Here is a 12,973-nt window from a genome sequence, read left to right on the forward strand (position 1 = left end):
ACAGCTCTCTTGAATTCTCTTTCACGCAGGAAGTTCCTTTGCCTGGGATAGTTTAGCAGAAACATTTGTATATATTTATGGATTTGAGTTTTAACTATTCAATTGAGCATTATTGAGGACATACTAATCATCTTAAGCAGGGGCTCAGAACCAGAACTGCAAGGTATGTATCATGGTACTATCTGAGGAAATTTATAGCTCAGTAGAGGAAGAAAATCTTATAAATTACCACAAAGAAACATTAGAGATATTATCAAGAGAAAAGTCTCCAACGTAGAGGAAGCACAAAGGAGAGAAAGTCAAATAAACCAAGTCTCATAAACAAAAAGGCAGTCACCAGGCAGATTTATGAGAGATGGGTACAAAAGAACTCCCCAGGCAGATACGACTTTATGACCCTAAATACTGAAATATAAAACAGTTCTAAAAGGGTTGGTTGCAATTTAGTGTAAGAATCTTTTGCCAAAATTACATTTCACTCACTGACTCTGAGATGCTTAAACAAATAGCCACACTCATTTATGGAAACTCTTTATTCCCAAAGAATTATGTAGCATATGTCTATTCCCCCGGAATGTTAATTTAATGTATATTTGATGAATGAATTAAGTATATTTGAATCCCACAGTCCTACAGTGGCTCTGGTAACATCAACAGTTTTTAGAAGAACCACCACGTAGCAGATATTCAATCCAAGAGTGGCTGTTAATCATGAACAAAACTCAGATGATGAAATGCATAACGCTTTTGTATTCTTGATTCTTTCTGATCATGAAATGCACAACGCTTTTGTATTCTTTCTGTCTGAATTCATTAAAATCAAAGAGATTTCAGGAGGAGATGGACTGGAGAATATTTTTATCCCTGTTGGCTTAGAAAAATATGGCTTTCTGAACTGGTTTATGAAATTGAATTTGAAAAAGTAAAAAAAATACTCTTCTTTCTGCAACGAAAAAATAATAATAATCAAGGGAAGATTTTTCAGACTAAGTCATCTCTATAAAGATTTCTACCCTCACACTTCAAAATCGGTAAAATAATGATTATAACCATGAAAGTCATTATATTTTACATATTATTTAAATAATAATAAATGGAACATAGCAAGATTATGCCTTTTTATTTCTGTCACATGTAAATTAAACTTTAAGTCTCACAGTCATAGATAGCAGAAAGGAGGTGTCTGAAACATAGCATACCCAACTACATATAGGCCTAATCCACAGGCCCTCAGGACTCCTGCTTACATTTATTTCTGAATATGATGCTGTAAGTGGGACATTGAGAGAAAAAATGAAAGGTTACTCAAAGGAGATTATCCAGAATGGAAAACATGTTATATGGGGAACAGCTGGATAAATGGAGGTATTCAATCAGGAAATGTGGCGTGGAAGTCACTGGGGGCTCACACAGGGACCTCAGATAAGCTACACTTGCTCATATTTAGGATAATTGAGGTACAAAGAGCAGAATCATGCTTTCTAAAGGGTAGAATGTTTTAATAGTTCAAGCAGACCACCTAAGGAAACTCTGAGGTTTGCCTCAATAGACAGTTCAGGCATAGGCACTAGTGTAATTATTCACTTGTTAAATAATTAACCACCCACTCACTATATGCCTCTTGGTAGTGGGCACAGAGCAGTAAACAATATATCAGAAGCATGGTGGGGGTGGATGCCCTTACTGGCAAATAAAGACCCTGTAACTTAAATGGGCACCTAAATGAGAAGCCATTAAGGAGAGTATGAGGACCTGGATTCTTCTCCAAATTGCTTAGTTCAGAATCAGGCATGGGATTTCAAAATGTCTAGTAGATTACCCCTGGAGAAGAGCGTACTCTTTAATGTGAGGTATAGTGTGGCTTGAAGTAAACCACCGCAGGGCTTCTGTATCCAGCCCGGACATGTAAAGAGCATAGGAGCCATCACTCCTATCTTATAGAAGTCATATTTTAAAAACTGAACAAACTGAAAAGCAATGACTTCTCTTGACCCACTGGAGAACTGAGGTTATAGGGTAAACTGCCACCCTGAAGTCAAGAGAGACAGGTGAATTCACAGAATCATAGCTGAAATCTTACCTAGACAAGAATTTGCTAGATTTATAACATAGTAGAAACAAATGGTAATTGTGATGAATTTCTGAGGGCTGAGTATAGACCAGTGTGTGTGAGTGAGAAACTTCAGGTGATAGCAGTTGTAGAGGAACTCCCACATTTTCATGGGTTTTACCTCCAGGAAGCTTTCCAGATTCTTAAGGTGAAGATCCAAGAAAGATACCTTCATGGCTCTTGCAGAGAAAGTGAAAGAGCAAACCTTGGGAGAAGACGTTTTCTTTCACCACTTCTATTAAATGTCATACCAATTGTCTTAGCAAGTGCAAGTAAGACAAGGAAAATACATGAGGCATTCAGATTGAAAAGGAATAAATAAAGCCATCTATTTTAAAATAACATAATTATCTAGTATAAAATCCCAGAAACATCAACAAAAATTTCTCAGAATTAATACATGAGCAAAAGCATATAATACAAAGATAATATACAAAAACCAATTGCTTTCTTATATAACAGCAAAGAACAGTTGGAATTTGGCATTAAAATAACTGATATCACTTACAATATAACCAAAAAATAAAAAATTGGACATAATTCTAATAAAATATTACAGGGCATATATTCAGAAAACTGTAAAACACTAATAAAGAAATTTTAAAAGAGCCAAATAAGCTAAGAGGTGCTCTGTGTTCATGGACTGTAGCATAGTACTGCTAGATATTAATAATAGGAGAACCATGTGTGAGGTATATGGGGATGCTGTCATGTTTCTAATATTTCTCTGAATTTAAAACCATTATAAATTTTTTTTCAAAAATATTTTAAAAATTAAAAACACCCTCCCACCCACTGGCATGCATTCATGGAGCCCAGTGTCACTTCAGTGTTCACCTCTTGAGTGAGTCACAGGAATGAAACAGTACAGCATGATACTTATTATATATGTCCCTTCTGCTTTTCAGGGCTGAAAATTCTGCACAAGAATGAAACACAAAGTTAATAAACATTCATTGTGTTGATCAAAAAAAAAAAACTCCTAAAATCACCTCATACATTTTCATGATGATCATGTACAACCAAATAACATCTAAACGAGAGCTTATAATTCAACAAAGTCATGAGTTTACCATAGACTGAGAAACTCCCAAGGCAATCTTCAACACTTCCTCGTCTGTGTGAGATATTTCCCTCTACTCCGCAACATGGAATGGATACAGCAATGGGATAGCTAATGTTGCTGCCTTGACCAGTGTCTCCGGATTTAACAGCAATGCAGCTTGGCCGGCTCAAACACCATCATGACTTTCTCTTTTCCTCCTCTTTTGTCTATGCTTTTTATTTCCTCTATTCATTCAGTTTTCTCTCCTTTTTGTCTTTCTCTGTGTTCACTTCATCTACTAAAGTGGCTTCCTGCATGCAGCAGGAAGCATAGCTGTAGGCAGCAATGGGGCTAAGACGAAAGCCCCGTAACCTGCACATACACAGGCAGGGTTAATTTGCAATCACAGACCACGGTCTATTTCCTAAACCATTTAGACTCATCTCAAGGGAGCTTCCCAGGACTCCACTGTTGTCAGAGGAGATTGATTGTAATACTGCTGATTACACAGCTTTATGTGATTTCAAAAAATTAAATGTTTATGGTTCTGAAAAAACTGATGACCTTCGCCTCAACTACTATATATGGGTTTCAACTTACATACCAACCCTGACCAATGTGTGAGAAAGTTTCGAGGACAAATTTGGAGTTCAGTGTGTTACTGGTTGTCAACATCTCCTGCAGGCTTGGAAGAGAGTGCAGTAAGAGAAGAGCTATTCCTGTTTAGCATGATGCTGTATCAGAAATTAGAATGCCTTGCCATTGAAGTATTAGTCTTACTTGAATAGCATAAAATTAATAATCAATATCAAGAGGAAAAACATTTTTACACACTGTAAAAATGTAAGCTCTAGTGTAACATCAGATGAAAGTCTCCAGAATGAACAAGGAGATTTCTGAGGAAAATGCATTCTATTTGCTTTGTATTGCTTCCCAAGAAATTACCAGTAATTTAGCAGCTTAAAATACCACTCATATTAGCTCACAGTTCTGTAAGTTAAAAGGCTGGGATAGTGCTGCTGAATTCTCTGCTCAGGATATCACAAGGCTAAAATCAAACCAGCTAGGGCTTCGTTTCTCATCTGGGACTAAGGGCTCTCTTCTGAGTTTAGTGGTTGTTAATTCTACATGGTTTTTGGACTAAGATTCCCAATTCCTTACTGTCAGAGAAGCCTCTTGCAGCCCCCAAAAGCCTCCCACATGCCTTTTCACGTAACCCCCTCACCTTAAATCAGCAATGGCCCATCAAGTCCTTCTCACACTGCAAATCTGTCTGGTTTCTTCTTTTGCTAGTAGCTAGAGAAAACTCCTTGATTTTAAAGGCTCATGTGATTAGATTAGAGCCACCTGGCTAATCTCCCCATGTTGTGATACCTGTGCCATGTAACAATATGTAATCATGAGAGTAATGTCTCACCATATTTACAGGTTCCAGAGTGAAGGCAGGACATCTTTCAGGGGCCACTTAAGAAATTCCGCCTACCACACAAACACACACACATCACACAAACACACACACACATCACACAAACCCACCATGCAATAAATCCTCTTTCGAACACAGAATAGTTGTTTTAAATAATAAAATAACATTAGCTAATATTAATTAGCCTATCGCTGTGTGTGGGTGAGATTTCTCCAAGTGCTTTAAATATATCAGCTCATTTATCTCCATGAGGCAGATACTGTTACAAACCCATTTTACAGATGAACAAATAGGCAGGAAGATGTTCAATAACTTGCCCAGAGAATTAGTACAAAGAAAGACAGAATTAAACCCAGAAACCCAGATGATCTACCTTCAAAGACAACATTCTTAACAATATGACATAATGTGAAAATACTTTGCCCAATGCCTGGATTAGAGCAAACATTCACTAATAGTACTTTTTTGTGTGCACTTTTCATTTCTGTTATTACCTGATGTTTGATCATGTAACATCATTTTCGTTTTAGAAATCTAATAATTTATTTAACAAATTATGCTACTTATTTATAACTACTTATACATTCTTATAAAAAGATTATGATGCTTAATGTCTACCTATTACTTCTCAGTCCATTAAACATATTTGTATATATTTACCTTATTTATTCAATACTCACAATGACCCTAGCATAAGTCTTGACATATAGTAATATTTAACAAGACTCTGTGAGTCATGAATAAATAGCCCTATTTTATCAAAAACTTAGTATTTAAGTTCCCATAGATAATAAATAACAGAATTCATTTACATTTTCTAGATTCATTTTTCTACATTTCTTTTCACAATGCCATATTAGCATATGTGAGAAAATTATACTACACATATACAAAAAACTCAACACTATACTGATACACATATGCACATCTGTTTGTAATTGCTCAAAAAGATCAGGAATATTGAGAAGAATTCCTAAGTTAAAGCACATCACACTCATCTGGTAGAGATAATGCATATATCCCTTTGAATTTGGACTAAGAAATGTCCTGGTGATGTTTTGTCACTCATCAGGGAAGACCAGTTTCATTTCAGAGAGGAATGTCATTATGCTTGTGCCATATATTTTCAAACTACACATTCGTCCATTTAAAGAATCATTCGCAAACATGTGCATGTACATAAGTGAGCCTCTTTGTCCCCCCAGTAAGTAGGCTGTTGAACAATGGCAAACTTTCTCAGCATTGGCTATGACTAATATACTACCTAGCAGAAGCACTACAGAGAATTTGCAGGGCAACATTAAAGTTTACAGAGTAGGGTAAGGTTAATTAACACTTTCCTTGGAAATGTCAAGCGATTAGTAAGAACGGCAATAAATTGGGATCACTAGGAGTTCTTTCTGCACTCAGCCTACTGAGTAGCCCATAAAATTGTTCATAATAATCTGTGTTAGCCTGTAATGGTTTATATATTTATAGGATATTCCAGTGAATTTTACAGATTCAAATTTCAATTCAAACATGGCCTTTCCTTTGGTTGGTTAATTTACTTGAAGCATTTGTCAGACATTATAAAGAAGGCTTTACATGTATGTTTTCATGTAATAACTCAATAAGTATTTAAATATAAGGTCCATTTCACAGATTCGCAAACTGACTCTCACAGAGAACAAATAACTAGTGTTAGAAAACAGGAAAGCCAGGCTTTGAACCCAGGCACATTGACTCCTGAATCGTGTAACCTCACACACCTAAAATAATCACCCTGGAGAGGTAATAACACTAAAAAACCAATTCAGTTCAGTTGAGGGATGCAAAATCAACATAGAAAGGTCAGTAGCACTTCTATGTGCCAACAGCAAACAATCTGAAAAAGAAATCAAGAAAGTGAAACCATTTACAATAGCCACAAATAAAATAATACATCTAGGAATACACTTAATCAAAGAAAAAGTGAAAGATCTCTATAATGCAAACTATAAAACATTAATGGAGGAAACTGAAAATGACACAAAAAAATGGAAAAATGTTTCATGTTCCTCATGGATTGGAAGGATCAATATTGTCAAAATGTTCATACTACCCAAAGCAATCTACAGATTCAATGCAATCCTTATCAAAACACAGTGACATTCTTCTACATAGCAAAGAAAACAATCAATGAAGTGAAGAGACCACCCACAGAATGGAAGATAATATTCGCGAATTATCCATCTGACAAGCAATTAAGAACCAGAATATACAGGGAGCTCAAAAAACTCTATAGGAAAGGATAATAATCTGATTTTAAAATGTTCAAAGGATCTGAGTAGACACTTCAAAAGAAGACATGCAAATGGCAAACAGTCATATGAAAAGGTGCTGAACATCACTGATTATCAGAGAAATGCAAATCAAAACTACAATGAGATATCATCTCATCCCAGTTAAAATGGCTTTTATCCAAAAGACAGGCAATAATGAATGCTGGTGAGAATGTGGAAGAAAGGAAACTCATACACTACTGGTGGGAATGTAAATTAGTACAGTTACTATGGAGAACAACATGGAGACTCCTCAAAAAACTAAAAACAGAACTACCATATGATGGAGCAATCCCACTGATAGGCATATACCCCCTATCCGCCCCCCCAAAAAAAGGAATCCGTATATTGGACAGATATCTGAACTCCTGTGTTTATTGCACAGCTAGTCACAATAGGCAAGCTTGGGAAGCAACATAGCATATTCGTATTGTTGTAAATGACAGGATTTTATTCTTTTTATGGCTGAATAGTACTCCATTGTTTATAAGTAATACATTTGAACAACATTATCTTAAGCAAAATAAGCCAGGCACATTCATTTGTGAGAGCTAACATTAAAGCCATTTAATTCATTGAGAATGGAATGATGGTCACCAGAATCTGGAAAGGGTAATGGCAAGCGGAGATAGTGGGGATGATTACTGGGGAAAAAAATAGTTACAGTGAATGAGATCTAGTATATGATAGAACAACAGGGTAACTACAGTCAACAGTAATGTATTGTACATTTTAAAATGATTAAAAGGGTATAATTGGAATGTTTGTAAAACATAGAAATGATAAATGCTTGAGGGGGTGGATACCCCATTTATTGTGATTATTATATCCTGTATCAAAATATCTCATGGACCCCATAAATATATAGACCTACTATGTCCCTAACCATAAGAATTAAAACTTTAAAAATGGTAGTAATTATCACTCATGGGAGACAAAAGTTTTGGGGATCTGAGTCAGACAGATGGGTCTGAGCTGAGGCCTAAGAGAAAGAAATGAGTTCCATACACGGGATGACAGAGTGGAAGCAGATGGGTCTGAGCTGAGCCCTAAGAGAAAGAACTCAGTTCCATACATGGGATGACAGAGCGGAAGCATTTTAGTTTGGAAGCAGCATTATTGAAGCCCAGTAGAATGCTAAGAATCAGTTTGTTCCTGGGCCAACGTGATCAGAGAGAGAGAAATAGAGAGGTATAGGCAGACATCCAGAACCACAGGACTGGAACAAGGTAGGGCCCCCAAGATGGGGCCTACCCCCAGAAAGAATGATTAAGATACATCAAAGCCTGATTCTCACTTCTCCAGGAAGGCTATCCTGCCTCTGCTCTGGAACACAGTTCTCTTCCACTAGTCTACATCCCTAAAGGTCTGGCTTGTCTATAATCAAAGGTAAGTAAAGGGCAAAGGTATAATTGAGCATGTAAAACTTCAGGGAAATCATCAATGGGCAGGTAGATTTTATTATCAAGCAACTAATTGTATTCATATATTTACTGTCTCCCCCCCGCCACCCATTCCCTAACACACACATTCATACAATGCTGTCACATGAGATTGAACAACCCTCTTTAGTTACATGTCGGATGGATGCCCATGACAGTGAGGTAGCCTGCTGAAAGAATGCCACTGATACCAGAATAAAATTTAAATGTTGGTTCAGCAGGAAATGCTCTAAGGTATCATATAAATATAGTTGATTTCCACTTGTGAATTTTAAGTAATATACTGGAGTATGCTTCACTATTATCTTAGCGTGCCATCAGGTGTACTTGTACGGGACTATTGACAACTTATTTACAGAAATCTTAAATGCCTGACAAATACCTAGCCACCTTCTGGGGAAAGAAGCTCCTGGTGACTATCAAGCCACTTTCCTTTGGGAAAAAAAAAAAAAATATATATATATATATATATATATATCTACATTGATTATTTTATGTTATTTTATTTTACTTTATTTTTTCAACATGAAGTTTCGCTCTTGTTTCCCAGGCTGGAGTGCAGTGGCACGATCTCAGCTCACTGCAACCATGCCTCCTGGGTTCAAGCAATTTTCCTGTCTAGCCTCCTGCGTAGCTGGGATTACAGGCACCTGCCACCATGCCCAGCTAATTTTGTATTTTTAGTAGAGGCAGGGTTTGGCCATGTTGGCCAGGATGGTCTCGAACACCAGACCTCAGGTCTTCCTCCCACCTTGGCTTCCCAAAGTGCTGAGATCACAGGCGTGAGCCACCGCACCTAGTCTATTTTATTTTTAAGTTAATTTTTTGCCACTGACTTTAAAAGAGTGAAAGGAAACTAAATATGAACTGTGCATAAGGGGTATAATTATTGTTCACATCACTGATACAAACTCTTCCCATAGTAATACTCCATAGCCCATGGAGCTCAGATACACTTGTCAAATATCTTCTTTTAGGAAACATAAATTAAGCAAAAGCAAAGCAGAGCACTCATCTCACAGTTGCATATGCCAAGTAGTCCAGGGCAATTTTTTTCTACGCACATTAGGTGGCTATCTGGGACCCAGGAGAACTCTATTGCTAAAAAGTCTATTTTTCCTTCCTGACATTCATTTAGCTTATATGATAAAGTCACTCCTGTATGTTAGTCACTTATTCAGGGGTTGAGGATATAGCAGAAGAAAATTAACAGGACCCTTATATTGCTGTATCTTACATTCTAGTGGACGGAAAGACAATACACATTAAACAAAGAAATACTTTAATTATAGGTGGTAGCAAGTTCTGTTATGAAAATACAAGAAGGTATTTGGATTAGAGAAAGAGCTGTTTTAGATATTATGATTGGTGGAAATTCTTTTAAGAAAGTTATATTCGGGGTAAGTACTAAATGATACGAAAGCACGTAAGTATCTGGTATAGTCATGTTTGGCATCGTTCAGAAGCAGCAAGACCAGTGTGAGCAGAAAACAATGAGAAAAGAGTACAGCAAAAGATAGAAAACTCAGTGGGAGCAGATCCGGTAGAGCCTTCGAGACTCTGGCAAGAAGTTCTGGATCAACTTGTCGGCACTCTATAAAGTAATTGGAGGATTTTAAGCCAAGGAGTGACATTGATTTCTCATATGAACAGTTTACTTCAGTGCTGTATGGAGGATGGGTTGTGGGGAGAAAGTAAAGCGGAGAGGCCAGTTAAGAAGCTGTTCTTGGAAATATCAAGGTATCATCACAAACTATTTTAAACTGAGGTCATGGGAGTTTCTTACGTATTCAGCCTACTGAATGATCCACTATGTATTCATTCTTTTCTATAAGCCAGATATATAACAGTTCATATATTGCAAGGTATTCTAATAAGGTATACTGATCCTAAATTGAACATTGTTTTTGCTTTTTCTGTCATTGTTTTAAGACCTTTCTTCTAATTTGCCCTTTGTTTACAGATAGATTTCCCTGTGGTAAAAAACAAAGAGACAAATGTTTGATTTTTACCTCAATCGCCTTTGCCAGGGATCTTGGACATATCTCTTAGCCACTTTGGGTCACAGTCTCTTTACCCAAGAATGAATGTGGTCAGTATAGGTTTCCCTGGTTCTGAAATTATATCATTGTTTGGATCACAGAAGTATTTAGAGCATGGCCTCAATTAGCTTTGCCATTTATAATTCAGAAGGAATAATGAATTGACCATGAGGCCAGTGACCTAAATACTGGTTGTACATTTATAATGGCTTCAGATAATAGTTTCATTTCTTTTATTGCACTAGCTACTCTCTAAAGTTATCCAGTTCATTTTTATTTCTCCCATTATAATGAATGTTACCCATTTTTCACACCTGTATATTTAGCCTGTAAAAGAGTATTCATAATATATTAGATGTTCAATTAATACATGTTGAATGGATGAATGAAAGATTTGCTACCTTGGTGAAAATTCCTATGCATTGGGGAAGTAACAAATATTTCAGAAATCTCAAAATGTCCTTAGAGGAGCTATATCTGGACTACAGTGAAGTGGAGATACCCTATCTTTCTTAGAGTATCTCTTAGTCTCATCTATATAGATGCTCTGGGTGGGTGTTGGGGTAGGGTGGAGTACAACTTTCAAAACAGCATGAGCTGTGAAAGAACATAAAAATAAAGAGGAAAGAATACTTCTAAACTCATTGTATGAGGTCAGCATTACTCTGATACCAAACAAGACAAAGACACAATAAAAACAGAAAACTACAGGCCAATATCACTAATAAATTTATTAACAGATGCAAAAATCTCTAATGAAATATTAGCAAACTGAATTCAACAATGCTTTAAAAAGATTATCCACTATTATTAAGTGGGATTCATCCCAGGGTTGCAAGAATGTTTTAACATGTGAAACCCAAAAAACATAGTACATTACATTAGCAGAACCAAGAACAAAAACCATGTGATTATTTCAATAGATGTTTAAAAAGCATTAGATAAATTCAGTATGCTTTCATGATAAAAACTCTCAACAAATTGGCTATAGAGGAAACATACCTCAAAACTTTGTTTTTATAAAACAATATCAAAACATATGTAATATATGAACTCATCAAAATTTTTCTTCAGTATATGCTAGCTGTGTGTTTCTCAGGTATGGCAAACCCACAGCTAACATCATACTGAATGAAGAAAAATGAAAAGCATTTTCACTAAAATCTGGAACAGGACAAGATGCCCACTTTCACCACTTTTATTCAACATAGTCCTTCCAATATTAACTTCCAGAATGCTTAGACAAGAGAAAAAAATAAAGAGCATCCAAATGGCAGCAAAGAAGTCAAACTGTTTTTTGTTTGTTTTTGTGGACTACATGATCCTATATTTAGAAAAACTTAAATTGGCCAAAATCATTTAACACTGATAAACAAATTTGGTATAGTTACAGAACACAAAATCAACATATAAAAATCAGTAGCATTTCTATTGCAAACAATCTAAAAAGAAATTAAGAAACCAAGTCCATTTACACTAACTCCAAAAAAGATAAAATACCTAAAAATACATTTAAACCAAAGATATAAAATATCTCTACAATGAAAAGTATAAAACACTGGTAATAGAAATTGAGTAGGTCACCCCAAAAATGCAAATATATTCCATGTTTGTGGATTAGAATAATTAATATTTTTAAAATAGTCATACTACCCAAAGCAATCTACTGACTTAATGCAATCCCTATCAAAATGTCAGTGCCATTTTCTCCAAAACAGAAAAGAGAATCCTAAAATTTGTATGAAACTACAAAAGGCCCCAGGTAGTCTAAGCAACATAAGTAAGAAGAACAAAGCTGGAGGCATCACACTCCCTGACTTCGAAATATACTACAAAGCTATGCTAACTAAAACATCATAATATTTGTATTAAAAAGATACATAAACCAATGGAACAGAATAAAGACTCAGAAATAAATCCACATATTTACAGCTACCTTATTTTAAATTAAGGTGCCAAGAACATATACTGGGAAAGGGACACCCTGTTCGACAAGTGGTGCTGGAAAACTGGATACCCATATGCAGAAAAATGAAACTAGACCCTATCTCTCACCATATACAAAAATAAACAAACTGAAATGTATTAAAAATGTGAAAGCAATACCTAAAACTGGTAGTAACAGGAAACAGATTCCTAGGCAGACAGAGACAAGTCCCCAGTGGGGCTCAACCTTCAGGCCAAGGACCGTCTGAAGCCTGAAAACTGAGTTCATTCTAGATAGAGTTCACAACCAGAGTGAGAACTTCAATTTCTGTCTTACCCACTCTCTCTCTATTGACTCCTGCTGAATGACGCCTTCTAACCAATCAAATGACATATTTTTCAACCCACCCATGGTCCAATCAGCATGCATTCTCCCATTCTAAGCCGATAAAAACTCCAGATGCAGCCTCACAAATGGCAACCCACATTCAGGTCCCTTCTCTGTGCCAAGAGCTTTCTTTCTGTCACAAAATAAAATTCCACTCTGCCTTACTCACTCTCCAGTGTCCATGTACGTTATTCCTCTTGGTCACAAGACAAGAACCCAGAACTCACCAAAATCTGAGTGCAAAAGAGCTGTAACACTTCTGCTTGCCAAGCTGCAGATGGTGGGAATAAA

The 12,973-nt window shown here is 36.3% G+C and overlaps 1 long non-coding RNA gene across 1 annotated transcript in view; it reads right to left on the reverse strand.

The window, feature by feature from the left end:
• LOC144579961 (uncharacterized) overlaps positions 1–12,970 on the reverse strand; it is a 289,093-nt gene extending 276,123 nt beyond the window's left edge. The window contains exon 1 of the long non-coding RNA XR_013528738.1: positions 12,910–12,970. This is a non-coding gene — a long non-coding RNA (uncharacterized LOC144579961). The remainder of the gene's footprint in view (positions 1–12,909) is intronic.
• Positions 12,971–12,973: the final 3 nt, after the last annotated feature.

This window comes from Callithrix jacchus, chromosome 17 (genome assembly GCF_049354715.1).
Source record: "Callithrix jacchus isolate 240 chromosome 17, calJac240_pri, whole genome shotgun sequence".
Classification (NCBI taxonomy): domain Eukaryota; kingdom Metazoa; phylum Chordata; class Mammalia; order Primates; family Cebidae; genus Callithrix; species Callithrix jacchus.